At 42.6% G+C, this 14,794-nt stretch overlaps 1 long non-coding RNA gene across 1 annotated transcript; it reads left to right on the top strand.

Moving 5' to 3' along the window:
* Positions 1–1,558: 1,558 nt before the first annotated feature.
* LOC114789297 (uncharacterized) lies at positions 1,559–4,986 on the top strand. The gene is made up of 3 exons (XR_003749639.1): positions 1,559–1,997; positions 2,879–2,933; positions 3,785–4,986. It is a non-coding gene; the product is annotated as an uncharacterized LOC114789297 (long non-coding RNA).
* The last annotated feature ends 9,808 nt before the right edge of the window (positions 4,987–14,794 follow it).

Below are 14,794 nucleotides of genomic sequence, written 5' to 3'. Positions count from 1 at the left end.
TTATCAGCCACTGCTGTAAATTCCCTCCACAGGGAAATTCTATTTTCGTGCTTGTTTACCATCTCCAGCTCCATCGCCTCTCAGAAGTTTGGAGGTGGGGATTGTGGGGGTAAAGCTTTTATTCCACATTGTCGCTCTGCGCCGTCTGTTTCCTCGGGGTAAGCGGAATGGCGCAGGGAATCATCTGGAATAAATCACATTTACTTACAGTAAGGTTAACCACATTCTAGACATTTATTTGACTATAACTATTTGATGGTGTGATGAGGCCAGGCATTCAAAAGTTTTACAGGGACACAAACAAAACTGCGACCACACACACTAACACACATCCGACAACTCATTAGCAGGTTCCAAGAAGTTTATATCAATCTGGCCGGGTTATTAGTAAAAAGGATCTGTTCGCTCAATATTTTAATGCAGGGGACATGATCAAGTACCGGCATTTTATTCGGCCCAGGTCGAAGCCAGACTGCCCTAACAAACAGCTCCTGTGCCACGCTCAGTGCTCCCCTCGTTATTTATGAGTTCATTATGCCAGCTTTTTTTTTACCTCTACCTAATAAAAACAGAGCGTCCCGCGAACTGCATAAATATGACATATGATGTCAAAGTCAAACAATTAATCAGAGAAAGGCAACAAGATAAAATCCCATCATCCCACTCAGCCAGCAAGTGGGCCGCTCAAGGTAGAGTGCAGTAGAAACTGGGATGCGTGACTGACTGAAAATTTTTGGTGTTATTTATTTGTTTCGCGAAATTGACCATTGCTCGGAGCCTATTTATGATATTTGTTGGCATTGGTGATCAACCCCAAACGTACAGCAGAGCTGGTCACTGCCAAGCAAAAAAAAAAAAAAAAAAAAAAGAATCTTAAATTAGCACGTGGGCGAAGTGAAATGAAGAGGATGCTGACAGAATCGCTGACATGTTTCTAAATATCTGGCTCCCATTCGCTGTTTCCTTTCAAATTAAATTAATCAGCAGTGCTAACGCCAGACCAAGGGGCGCCCGAATGCGTACATGCAGAAGCACAGAAGAGTTTAGCAAAACTTTACTTAAAATGAGACACTCCAACTTGGCAAAAGTCGTCTTCATAGGTTAGAAGTGGATAACTGTGCTTTTCGATTGTTGTGTGTTTTTGTCAAGAGAAAACTGTTGAGCTGAAAGGCTTTTTGCCAGTTTGACATTTTGGCTTTTCTCATCCCTCTGGCTGGCCAAAAGCCTGCAGAGCAAGGTGTACCCTCAAATCCCATCCTACAACTAACAGAAGAGTGGGTGGTGAACAGACACAAACACAAAACTCACAAACCCACAAACAAACACACACACACAGGCGCACATGAGCGAGCGGAATGCTCCAGAGAGCGAACTTGAACCATGTAAAGCTGTTTAATCAAATGCCAGAGAGCTGGCACCACTGATGTACTGAGAGACGAAGAGATGGAGGGAGGACCAGCATGGACTAGTTGCTCAGAGCTCTGCAGAGTGAAATGGTGTGTATTTTTTTTAGGATTGCATACTGTATGTGTGGGTGGATGCATGTATGTGTGTGTGTGTGTTTGGACAAGTGAATGCTTTGGGGGAGGTGTGGGGGTGTTTTAGCATATGTTTGGGTGTTTATGTGTCTGTGTGTGTCTCTGTTTATGTATTTATTTGTGGGTTGTGTGATGCTATATGTGTGTACTATTTTCATATTGTGGGTGGATAATTGTTTGTGTGTTTTATATAAAATATATATTACATTTTAGTAATTGATTTTACATTGTGGAATGAATTCATCCTCAAGACTACAGCTCGGTAAAATGCACATGTAAAACTATGACAATGTGGGAGGGAGGCTGAGATGGGGAGTGGCAGAGAAATGATGCAGGTCACTTTTTTTTGGTTGTTTTTTTATTAAACACCTTGCTGACTCTCCCTCTTCTTGAATGGTGTCACTGAAACTCACTGCTGTTCTGTGCATCACCGGTGTCTCGGCACCTCTGTGATTCCCGGTGAGTCTGGGTGTTTGTGTATATTTGGGTACATGAATATCTCACTGTCACCCTGAGTGTCTCTGCACGTCTCTGTTAGACATCTCTGTGCATCTCCCTATGTCTCCGTGATCCTCGGAATATCGGCCTGTACATCTAGCTGTGCTTCTCTTACATCTCTGCAATGTAAGTTTCACCAAGTCTGTGTGCCTCTGTGGTATTTCTCTGTATTTTTCTGTTTGTGCTCTGATTATTGCCATAACCCTGCAAATCTGTTTAGTGCACTGGCTGAAAGATAAGACGCTTCCGCTGACTTCATCATCAGTCGCTCATTATCTGTTTATTGTATTAAGCTGCACTGAATGTTGCAAAAAAAAATAAATCTGTGCCTAGTATCTGTCACACAATTTACAATCTGTGCTTTGTGAAGTGCTACTGCTCTCATTAGAGCTAGAAAAGATGCCAGCATTGACTTACGGAGTTTAACAGTGCAGGTAACAGCGAATCAAATGTGTCTGCAAGTGTCTATACTGAGTTGTGAGGATGATGGGCCACATCTGAATTTTATGATTTATGTAACCATGGCCTAGGATCCAACACAGACAAAGTCTAATTTTACATGAAGTTAAATTTTCAACAGTGTCCTGATTTAAAGTATAGTGCAAATTAATACTTTTGGCTGCACCAATCAAAAAAATACAAGGTTTTGATACCAAAAAAATAGATGTTTGTATCTAAATCTGAAAAAAAGATTACATGACGAGCCCAGATTATGCACAAGGCTTGTAAAACAAATTCCTTTTGAGGCCATCATAGCCTTGGGGCAAATGCAGGTTGTTGATCAGATTCAGTCCTGTTATTTGCATTGCTGAAGAACATTTTGTTTTTCATTCTTTGTGCAGACGTCTGCAGCCTGTCTGGATGCTGACTGTAGGTTAATATGAATTCCGCCGCCTGGTGAGCTCCCCTGATTAGCGGGTTATACATTTTATTCCAATGTAAAGCATTGGGAAACGTATGTAAAGCATAGCTCAATGAACGAACCTGCTAATCAGACTGTGTGAAAATCCATGACACCAGAGAGGTATCCGATGTGGTAGTAAGCATGCCAGTAGTCCTCATAACCGATTATCCATTTCTCAAATTTTGGAAAGAGCTTCAAGGTGAGGACTTAGTCTCACTCCAGTGAGTTGGATCCAGGGGAACAGAGTCTCCCTGCCTCCATATAGCAATAAATACAGAAATATGACCCCCAGAGGGCTGAAATGACCATAGTACTGGCTGCAAACATGTTTTTAAAATAGGTCTGAATTCTGCTGGAGTGCTCATTTGTAATTTTTTCGTCCACTGAAACAAGCATGCATGTGCACATAGAAATACACACGCAAAAAAAATAGAAGATAATATAACCTTCCCTGATTTCCCCAATTGCTTTAAAAAGTTTACTCTATTCAGCATTATGTGCATTATTACAAAAAATACAACGCAGCCTCAAACTGCAGTAAGAAAACATTTATCCTCCATCTAATAGAGTAATTATTGTTATTGGATGAGTGTTTCAGTCAAGTACAGTTGTAGCTGTGGATGAGAATCAATACTAAATATTATAAATGTAAATAATAAAACTGGCTCTTTTGACCTATATACTCTATGTGGTTAAATAGGCCTATGTTACTGTATTTTTTTATGGATTGCCCCTTTTGATCTCGCCTGTCCCCGGATTCCTCGTCTGCCCGCCCCATCGACTGCCTCCATGCTCTGGTACTGACCTGTTTACGACGACGCGGAACCTGCATGCTGCAACACAGCCCTCGCTGTCTCCCGCTGCTGTACCGCACCGGCCAGAATGTCTCCTCACTGCCAACGCTACAGTCAGGTCCATAAATATTGGGACATCGACACAATGTTAACATTTTTGGCTCTATACACCACCACAATGGATATCAAATGAAACGAACAAGATGTGCTTTAACTGCAGACTATCAGCTTTTATTTGAGGGTATTTACATCCAAATCAGGTGAACGGTGTAGGAATTGCAACAGTTTGCATACTGTAAGTGCAGCGGCCTCGCTCTTCCAGCCGCAGTCCACAGAACGCTCCCTCCTCTCCAGCCACGTCTGCACGTGCACCACAACCCCCCACTCAGGACAAGGGGAGAATAAAGAATATTTTTCGATGTGGTTTGAGTACCAGTGTATTGCAGTATCTGTAGTCATTTAAACATTCATGTCTGACTGCATTATAATGTATTACAAACATGGTGTGACTGTTCTCAATTAGAAATGCACTTTCTATTTTGTGGCTCTCTCTGCTCTGTGTAAAGTCCTGTTTTAAAGTCCTGCCAACCTGATGTTGTCCTTTCCTGAGTTTGACTATCACAGTCACAGACCATTTATGCCCCCTAATAAGCTCTTGTTTGTTTCTTAACACCTAACACCACCACCACCATGAAAGAAAAGCATTCTATTAAAAAAAAACATTCATGTAACAATTAGAGCAATTAGGTTTTTAAAAGTTGGCATTTGGCTGCCAGAGCACTGATTTTAAAGCCGGACTCCAAACAAGCATCACACTGCTGCGAACTGTCAGTGGCAGCTGACAACAAGAATTTAAATCTTTGCTAATTCTTTTGTCCTAAAACATGCATAAATCCACGGTTGTGGCAGAATAATATTATACAGCCAACCCCCTTTCCCCCCCGTTACTTAGAGGCTGCTGTTTCTGCATTTAGTTTCAACTGACTGGAGGACATGGTGGAAGGACAGACCGGCTAATGATGCCTCTAGTGATGGACCTTTCAAAATCTGCATCCAATTTCAATAAGACATAAAGAACCAGCACATAAACCAGAGCACTGACAGTCCTCCTCCCCAACCCTAGAATGTCACTCTTTATAAATCAGAAATTTATGTGCATAATTACATTAGCCACATACACATGCAAAAAAAAAAATAATGCAAACAAAGCTTGGGCCGGCAGGAAACGGTGGCCAGGAAGTATCAGTGTTTGCGTGGCACACCCTGCGCCTAAAACAATGCAAGTGTGGCAAGAATGTGCAAGTACATATTTTATGAGGAACATGGCCTATTTGTCCCTCCCGTGCATGTTCAATTTTGCATGAGCAATGCCAGTGCCACATCCGACCGCCACCCTGGATTCATCCATATGCAACACAGCCGAGAGATTTACACAATCTGTGTGCATATTGTAGATACTGAGAGCTCCGCTTCCTAACACTCCAAAATGAGCAGCCGTTCCACCGACTTGCCATCTGAAATACTAACACACCCACGTGTGTTAACCCGCATGGATCAGATGCCATTTTGTTGCAATTGCAGCGACTGTGGGAGGAACTTGAACAATCATGGCTTTGAGAACTGCTGAATCAAAAAAGCGAAATGCTAGCCAGACTCAATGTTTAACTGTTGAAAAAGAAAAGAACAGCATGAATGAACAAGTCTCAAAGTGAAGTTCAGTTACTGGCTAATGTGTCACACCGATTTTCAGATCACATTTTCGTAGTTCACATCTGCTCAGTCAAAAGCCTTTTTGAGGGTAAGTTATAATACAACAGAGGAATTAACTTTATATTTTTTTTAATACGGAATTCAGGTAGTGATGGAAACGGTGGGTCAAATAAGGTCAAATAAGTACTGAGGCTTAAGTCGAATAGCTTGGCCATGCCTACATGGATGGCTTATAAAAATAACGCAGACCTCAAACAATAGAGTACTCATTTTTGGTATTTAGCTTGCCAGTGTGCGCAGTCCAGTATGACCTGCATTAGGTGCTAAAAAGCATAATATGATAATAAATAATAAATAAATAAATATTTTTAGCCCCCATTGACATTATTTTTTATTTTCAAAATGGTGATCCATAAGTCAGAACGACGAAAACCATTGTCAAAACGTTGGTCCTGACAATATCTAAGACTCAAATTTATCTTTGTACACCTAACTGTCTTAACCCAAAGTCCACAAAAAGTTGATTTTTTTGGACTATAAGAACTTTTTTGGAATTGTGCTTGACCTGTTGACCCCACCAAGGCAAGCCATACGTCAAATCACAAGGAAAGTGTCTGGAAGTGTTGAAAGTGCATGAATGGTTCAGCTCTGCCAATGATGTGAAATCCTTTATTAATGACATATCTTAATATAGCTAATGTCCTTTTTTTGTCTAGTGTGTCATACTAAAGGATTCCACTAGAGGGCACAGTTCCTGAGTATCTATGGTGTCGATCTGTTTTGTAAAGGGCGTTTCTTTCTCAAAGTCAGAGGATTCTGACAATTTCAAAGATCCTTCAGATCCCACAAGTCCCACATTCACAGTTCAAGGAAATTTCAAGGATGCGTCTGGCATTCGCAGAGCAGACAATCCTATTTGAACACATGGGTGGGACCTTTCAAGGTATCTCATTGAGGTACACAGTCACGCTCTCAAAACCAACCAAGTCTGCATAATATAAGTAAAATTGGACTTCCGTCAAGAAGCATAAATTTTTTTGCACTATGTCAGTTGGTGAATATGTAATCATTTATTTTGTATGCTGTGTGGTGGTTTATAATACAAAATTCCAAGTCACGCATAAATTACTTATAATTGTCCTTGAGCTTGACACATTGTAGTCAAAATAAAAAGTCTAAAATAAAAAGTGTCATGTATATTTGCCTTCTTCTTTTTTTTTCTTGAACTAAAGGTTGCCGTTGTCTCATATTGCACCTACACTTGCTAGACTGTTCCACTGTTTTTGTTGTTTTGATTGGGCAACAATTTCTCTTCTATCCAACATTTATCTTCCAACATTGCTTCTGCTGTGATGCCAACAGAAAGATTTGTACCACCAATGACACAATATTTATATTGATCCATATGTAACCATATACAATGATTGCTGTTTTATATTGTTATTATTATAATTATTATTATTGTTGTTGCTGTTTGGAGTATTGTGTGTTGAAGTCATTGAAATCTGAGGTCACAAAGAATTCTGTACAATGCCATGATGGTCACCAACCTCCAACTGTGGGTGCAAAGTCACCCAGCAGAGTTAGGAAACACACTTTTTTACAAACAAAAACACAAGAAGCAAAAACACACAATGCCAGGATAACACTGTTACACACACAGATTCTGTATTACTGAAAACACCCACATACGCACACAAAATCCAACAGCCGCTTGCTGAGATAAGGTCAGCATTGCAAAGTATTTAATTTCCGCCCTTGCCAGCGCGGTCAAATGTCCTCGGGCGCTGCAGGCTGGTACCCCAGCACCGGATCCCAGCTCAGAGGGGAGAGGGTGAGACAGCCATCGCTCTCTGAAACGAGCATTCCTCCACTACTCCTGTTGTCAACATTATATTTATTATCCTGTCTCACGGACGTGTCTCCAGTCATGGGAAGTGGGAGGAGGTGGAAAGAGGCAGAGTGAGATGGAGGGATGCAGGGACTGAATTCATTTTTAATGGAAGAGGTCAGCTGCCATCTACACACTGGCCTCCCTCAGGCAGCAGCGACGGCACAATTACACATCCATTTGATGTCCTGGGGCGGGCTTTCTCTACTAATCTCGTTCTCTGACAACCCCCCCCTCCCTCGCTTCTTCCCTGCCGTCCCTCCGTCCTTTCCTCTCCTCCAGCCCCATCGATTGGAAGCTAGTTTGGGAGAACACTTATACACTTCACTGGACATCACACACCGTGCTGGATGCAGATTCCCCAGGTTGTATTGTCGGAATTATTTTTAAATAAGATTAAGAAGATTAAAATATATATATTTTCTTTTTCTTTTTTCGCTTGTGTAAAATGGGAAGTCGCAGGTCCATGACGTTCTGCAGAGTTTCATTTGGGATCCGCCTATTTGTCTTTGTCGGGCTGCAGCGACACCCCCAAACAGGAGGTGCCAAGGGCGTGACAGGGCGGAAACAACAAATTCTGATTGGTCTGTGGCAACTTCCTGGGAGTCAAATGTATAAAAGAATTTTCTCTTGTGGTCTCAGGGCACTTCTTTTTCCTTTCCATCGGGAACTGGGGGGTTTTCCATCCAGTTTCTGGGCCTTCCCCTCTCCCTGTTTTTCTTTTGGACCAGGCGACCTCTATAAAGCTTGGTTCCTGGCTTCACTCTCTCTTCATCTATCTCTTTCTCCTTTCTTTTATTTTGGGTTTTCTGTAACATTGGTTTTACATACAATATTTACATATAACTGCAATAGTAATCTACTGGTTTTAATCTACATTCTTTTAACCTTTCTTTTAACCATTTTTTTTTTTGTGCCATGAATCTTTCTGCCAGGTAACATCAGATTGGGGTGGCTTTAATACAGTGCTTTGGGTAGAGAGTTTTTATCTCTTTTTACACTTGCTCTCTCGCTCGCTCTCTCTCACTTTATGTTGTCAAATTCTTTTTCTTGTCCTCGTGGGAGTAGATTTTGATCACACATCTCAACCTGTCCTATCACATTCCACAGTTCCAGAATGGAAACGTTATTTTTGATGTTGATTAGTCAGTTAATTATTGATTTGTTGGAGTGGTTTTTAATAGCATAAGTGTTGGATATACCATGAAACAGTGAAGACAGTCATGAAAAGTGGAGACTACACTGCCAATAACTTGACATCCCTCCAAAGTGTATGAAACAACAATAGAAAAACTGTGGAGATGTTTTTGATACGAGAGTTGTTGTTGTTGTTAAATGGTGTTGATGATGTCATTTCCACAAATGCCTCCCCCAATTTTATATGGGTGCTCTCCTCCTCGTCCCGCATCTCTCCTCATTAGCATTTAAACCTATATTCACTGAAACAGTGCATCCTGGGGAAATCTCATTGTGCCACTGGCTCAAAGTTGCTGTAAATCTGCACTGAGGCTGAACTTCAGATACTGTATTAGGTGACCACTAAGAACTATATAAAAGCCAAAAAATGAATGTCAGAGGACCTTTAAGAAAACTTTGTGACCTTCAAATACTGACATCTATGCAAGTGACCAGGTGGAAAGGAGGGAGTTTGCAGGAAGGGTTTGTATGAATGTAGATTTGCATATCATCAGTATAGCAGTGGAAATTCAAACCATTCTGACATATATGGGGAAAATGATGACAAGCTTAGGCTCTAGGACAGAACTTTGAGGGACACCATGGGTGAGCTGGGGAAAAGTTGCTTGGTGCATTAAAAAGACATCAAATGGGTTAAGATGACACATGCGGTTTAATGATGATGTATACGGATTCAATGGAATTCTATATTCCAGTGGAATGCTATGTTCATTAACCTAATTTAGTCACTTTCAAAGCTTCATTCCTTGTTGAAAAGCATTTTTCAATTATTTTGTAAATTGTTTAAATTCTATTAACTGTCCAGTGTTAACAGTTCTTCTATTTTCCTCCAAAACAGTATGGAACACAGGAACTGAATCAAAAATATGACTTAATTTTTAATCCCTGCTATACATTATTTAATACATGTGATATATTATTAATAGGGGTAGTAGCTGTCCTTGTTAATATATTGACAGTATCAGTAGTTGGCATTTCTGTTTCCTGTTAGGGGTTTGCCGGTGAGAATCACAGTGCAGACTCACTGCATATCCACTGATGCAGCACAGATCAACTTGACAGAGAATAAGATCAACACGCTGCAGTGTGCAGGGTAACTGTCCTCTATCGCCATGAAGACACACACACTGCTTGAATGGCATCCTTTGATATTCCCCAAACCCCTCAACCTTCATACTCGTCAGAGGATTTGGCGGCACAGCCATCATGCGTGCAGCCCCTACGGCGCCACGTCTCCAGCAGCCATGTTGGAGCACAGCTCTGGGGGCTGACACCGGTTCCAGCCAGTCCCCCTGGGCCCTGGAGCTAAGGAAACAGGAGCTGTCACCAGGACGACAGCAGATAAGTGCACTTTGTCACTGCGGAGGCATCGGGGACCAGAGTGTGAATGTCATTTACCTAGATTTTCAGTGACTCACGCACACATCAGTAGCAGGTCGACTCTCTCTTCCTACCTTCACCCACGTTTTCTTTTTTCATGACCTCCCCCGCCCCCGTGTTCTGCTGCCCCCCCTCTCCTCCTCCAACTGGGTGGGTAGCAGTGTGGGGTTTTGACAGGCTGATACCCAGAAGAAGATACCCAGACCAGGGGGCCTGAAGTTGATATGTTGACGTTATCATTGGAGTCTGAGGTGATCCCCCCCAGCCCACATTTTGTCACAGACACATACACACACGCACACACACATTCCCACACACAGAATCATGCCCAGACTCAGGGAAATCGATACACACATGCAAATATTGCACATGCAGAATAAATAGCGAGGGGGCTGGCAAACACCCAGACGCATGTCTGCACACATCGGTGGTGCGCTCAGACAAACCTGAAACGCATGCACAATCACACCCGCCCCGTGGTGAGAACACGGCGATATGAGCTGAGACCGCCAGCCACCAGCTGCTGAGGAGGCGCAGGACAGAGCTGTGGCGGCAGAAAGGTCACAGAAGGCGGGACGGTGTGGGCAGCGCAGCGGGACATGACTCTGACCCATTCGGCAGCAGAAGTCTCACCGTAATCAGGCCATCTTCCCGGTCAAGCATGCATACATCAGGACTGTTTTGTCTGTCTGTGTGTGAGTGTGTATGTGTATGTGTGTGTGTCTGTGAGACAATTTCTTTGTTGTCACTCCTCAAAAGGGATTCAAGCTAGTGCAAACAGTACATGAAACTGTAATTATAACTGCAGCCGACATCCAGGCGCTTCTACGCCTGCGTGGGCCTGCTTCTCAGGAAAAGGCGAGCACCAGCAGCCTCCCCACCGTGAAAGTCTGGCGCGCCAAGGCCTCTTTCTCTCACAGTGGTCCACGAAGGCCACGCTGAGCAGCTTTCACAACAACCCCTTTTTTTTTCCAGCTCGGCATCAAATGCCTGCTGTAGAAGCAAGTGCGCGCACACACACACACACACACACACACACACACATACAAACATATCTGGGGTTTAGGTTGCTTATGAGCATCTGCTGAAGACTTGAAGGGAGAGTATCAAAGCTTGGAGGCTGCTGAGACACACTGGTGTGTTTGCATGTTGAGTAGAGAAGAGAGGAACGCTACCTGCTGAGCTTAAAAACAGACATCTGTGACTTTTTTTTATTTATTTTTTAAAGGTAATAAATAGAGCACAGCACATGCACACTGACTGTAAACACAGCCATAAATGTTGGTGTTTACACAATGCCACGAAATGTCAAGCAATGCGATGCCAACACAAATGAGTGTGAGGATGCTTGATATTCAGTGATAAGCGTGCGGTGTCAGGATGTCCAAGGCATCATTCATCTTGAGTGAGGTTATAGAAATGCTGATAAGTGAGCACTAATGCTGTTTAGAGTATAAATACAATGTTGGTTATTTTTAATCAATATATTTATTTCTCCTTTTGTGCTGGGCCAGAGAGTAAATGTTTAATGCTCAGTGTACATTCTATGATGTATTTCATGATTCCAGGTGAAGAAAGTAAGAACAGAATGTATGAAGAAGATTGAGTGAAAGCTGTCAATCATGCCAATGGGCTGCTCCATTTTTAAGCTTTTTAATGATCACACTTAATCTTCAGGACCAACAAAAATGGCTGGGCAGAAACAAATAACCATCTTACATAATGCTGAGCAAATAATAAAAAATTACACCTATTAGGGCAAAAAAAAAAAAAAAATTTCAGTGGCCTAGTGGGTAAGGTTCCATTACCATTCTGTCCACGAGTTGCTTCACTGGTCTGACATTGTGGGCTTGAGCTAAATGCTGTAGATTTTAATGTGTTATAAATGAACAGTAGAATAATTACTATTTAATTACCGACATTATATTATAATAGAGTAAAAATGCCAAAAAAAATCCATATTACCCCATGTCACTTTAAGTGAAAATTCACATTCCGCTGTAAATGAGACCGACACAAGACAATGGAGAAGAGCCAGGCAGGATAAAGTAGTTTCTCAATGGAAACTGAAGTGTTCTTTTCTATTGAAGGGGAGGGTCCCTGAGCAGTGGGGGGTAATCCGCCACTGTACTATTGCCACCCCAATCAGGCACACCCCCACAGGGAGCACACAGCGGTCTCGATGCTCAGCCAGTTTCAGCTATCTTGTTAGCAGACTAAAGTTTGTTTTCGTCTTCTTTTTCTTCATCTTCTTTTTTTTTTAGTCCTTCCGTTGTTTCAGCGCTTGTTTAAGTGCCACCTCTCCTCTTCACTTAACATCTGCACATACACACTCACACACAATTCCTCCTTTTAGTTCTAATTTAGTGTCTCTGAGGTGGCGTGTGTGAATTGGATTCATGCTGATGTATCAATTAGCCTTTGGGAACATTTTTTACATAGATTGTTGTGATTGCTGTTTTCAGACTGACTGAGGCAAGGGGGTCAGGGGCAAAAGTAAAAAAAAAAAATTCACCAAATATTCTGTTTATTGAAGCTTTTTGAACTAGAGACAAGTCATTAAGAACTTCTCCTTAGTGCTCTTACTTCATCTACCGCAAGACAATCATGCATATATGCATTGAACACAACACCCTCAGATGTATACTCATGGTGTTCTTTCACAAAGTGGAATCACCTTCTTTCAACCTTCTTCCATTGATCCGTGGTCAATCAATCAAAGAAGTCATCAATTTGCCCTGGGAGCACATGATGCTGGACAAACATGATACTAAGAATATCCTTACAATCAGTAGTTACAGGGACACTCCCCCTGGATGGATTACATGTCTAGGTCAGGTAGTAAGTGGAGTTTAAACCTATGTCACCTGACAAGGAGACTGGAACTGCCAAAGCGTTTGAGTCACAGTCTGAGGATCTCATCTCGATTGTTAAGTAAAACAGCAAATGTAAGCAGCCCAGCCCTCTGTCGCGCAGCCCTCCACCCCCTTAAAGCCAATAAAAGCCCACAATACCCTGCCTTTAACGGGTATCTTTGATCTCCCCATTACACTGTGTAGATACAAGACCCTGTGCTTAGACTTGGTGTTCTTGTAGTCTCTCAAGGATTCCTGAGGGCTTTGTTGAACTCCAGTGAGATTATCTGGTGCCACCTACAGCTTCTATAGGGCCTGAATAGAGCTTCACAACACGGCACACTTACAATTTGCCTCATTTACACACCAACATGGCATTCACACAAGGACATCAGGGCCTCAGTGAAAGCAGAGGACTGCCCTCATTCAGGCACCGACTCAGCAGTATATGTTTTACTGAAATATGAGAGTGTGTGTAATGGACAAGGTTGAAGGATGAAGGAGTGTCAATGCACTACCCACGCGCAGGAATGAGGTCATGGATCGCGCCATGCTCGGCACTGTATCACGTTTACGGCACGTCTAAACAGCCGTAATGCCTGTTAACATTCCACAGTGCAGCAATACCCAGCAGCACCCTTTTCCCATTACATTTGCCATAATACCCTGGGCCATTTCCAACCACAGAATTCATCAATAGAGAGGTCTGATGGCTTGAGTCAGACCAAAAAAAATATGACCTCCATATCTGCTTGCGCTTTATAATGTTTGTTTTGTTGCCTGAAAATCTTATTGTCTCTGTGTGTTTATGGCTGCCCCCCAAAGGGGAGCCTGGGAATGAACTTGGTAAATTGTAGTAACAGAATGATTCGATTTCTCTGGGTGCTTGCAGCCAAAGAAGCTTTCATTCCGCGACACCTTTCCCTTCCCCTACCTGTCTTGCTCTCAATTCAGGAGAGAGAAGGGCCAGGGCATGGAATGGATTTATGTAAATAATGAAAAAGGGTAATGGAGCCTTAAATGTGTACCAAATTTTACTGTGGAAATGGTGAAGCATTAAAAATATGGAATCTAGACAGCTTCGCTGGTGGTGTATGTGACCTGCATGGTGTCCAGTGTAAACACAAGCACTTTCTCCCAGGCCATGTGACCTAGTCTGGCCACTTTCAAGTATCAAATTCAACAACTGCCCCTTCCCCTTCAAACTGTCCCTGCGGAAGAAAGAGAAGGAGTTTTTCCATGTTTTCCCTTCCTTCCTTCACTCCTCAATTAATCCCAAAGAGAACCAGCGAGAGTGACAGAAGGGAGGAAGGAGCGAGTGATGGGGAGACCGGGAGGGGATGAAAGCCGAGGAGAGTTGAGGGGAGAATTAGAAGACAGAAGCACACTCTCTTCTCCAGCTTCCCTGCTTGTTACTACTCAAGTAGCCATTAGGGGAAAGTGCTCTATCTTTTTAATGAAGTGATCCTGTTAAATGAGTTAGAAACCCACTTGCATGTTGTAAAGAGGGGCAGAAATATGGCGGCTCCTCTCTGGGAGGAGAGCTGGAGTCTGGGCAGAGGCGGGGGGAGCCAGGCTGTTCTGGATGACAGATTGTTGGCGAGCGGAGAAACTGGTTTTGCGGACATGGAATCTAATGGTCTTTTTTTTTTTTTTTTTTTTTGTAAACATTTTACTACCAATCAATTTTGCAGCTGCAACGCCCTTAAATTAGAGCGTGATTAAGTTTCAAGCGAGCAGCATGCATTGATGAAAGTCATGATTCCATTCCGTTAATGACCAGCAGGGTGGCGATGCTCTTTAGTGAAAAAGCGGTTTGTCTTCGTTTAGCGTGGCATCTTCACACAAGGCCAATATCTTAAAGTGAAGCAGGACAAAGCAGACGGGGATTTATGCCAGGTCATTCTCCTCACAGCTCCTCTGGAAAATGAAGAAAAAGAGAAATAAAAGACACCTCTGCAGCCAATTCTCTGCTGCTTTTTGTGTCGTTGTTGTTTTTTTGGGTTTTTTTGGTGGGGCGGCCCTCC

The sequence above is a fragment of the Denticeps clupeoides genome, chromosome 4 (assembly GCF_900700375.1).
Source record: "Denticeps clupeoides chromosome 4, fDenClu1.1, whole genome shotgun sequence".
Lineage (NCBI taxonomy): Eukaryota > Metazoa > Chordata > Actinopteri > Clupeiformes > Denticipitidae > Denticeps > Denticeps clupeoides.
This window is presented reverse-complemented; position numbering and strand designations above follow the sequence as displayed.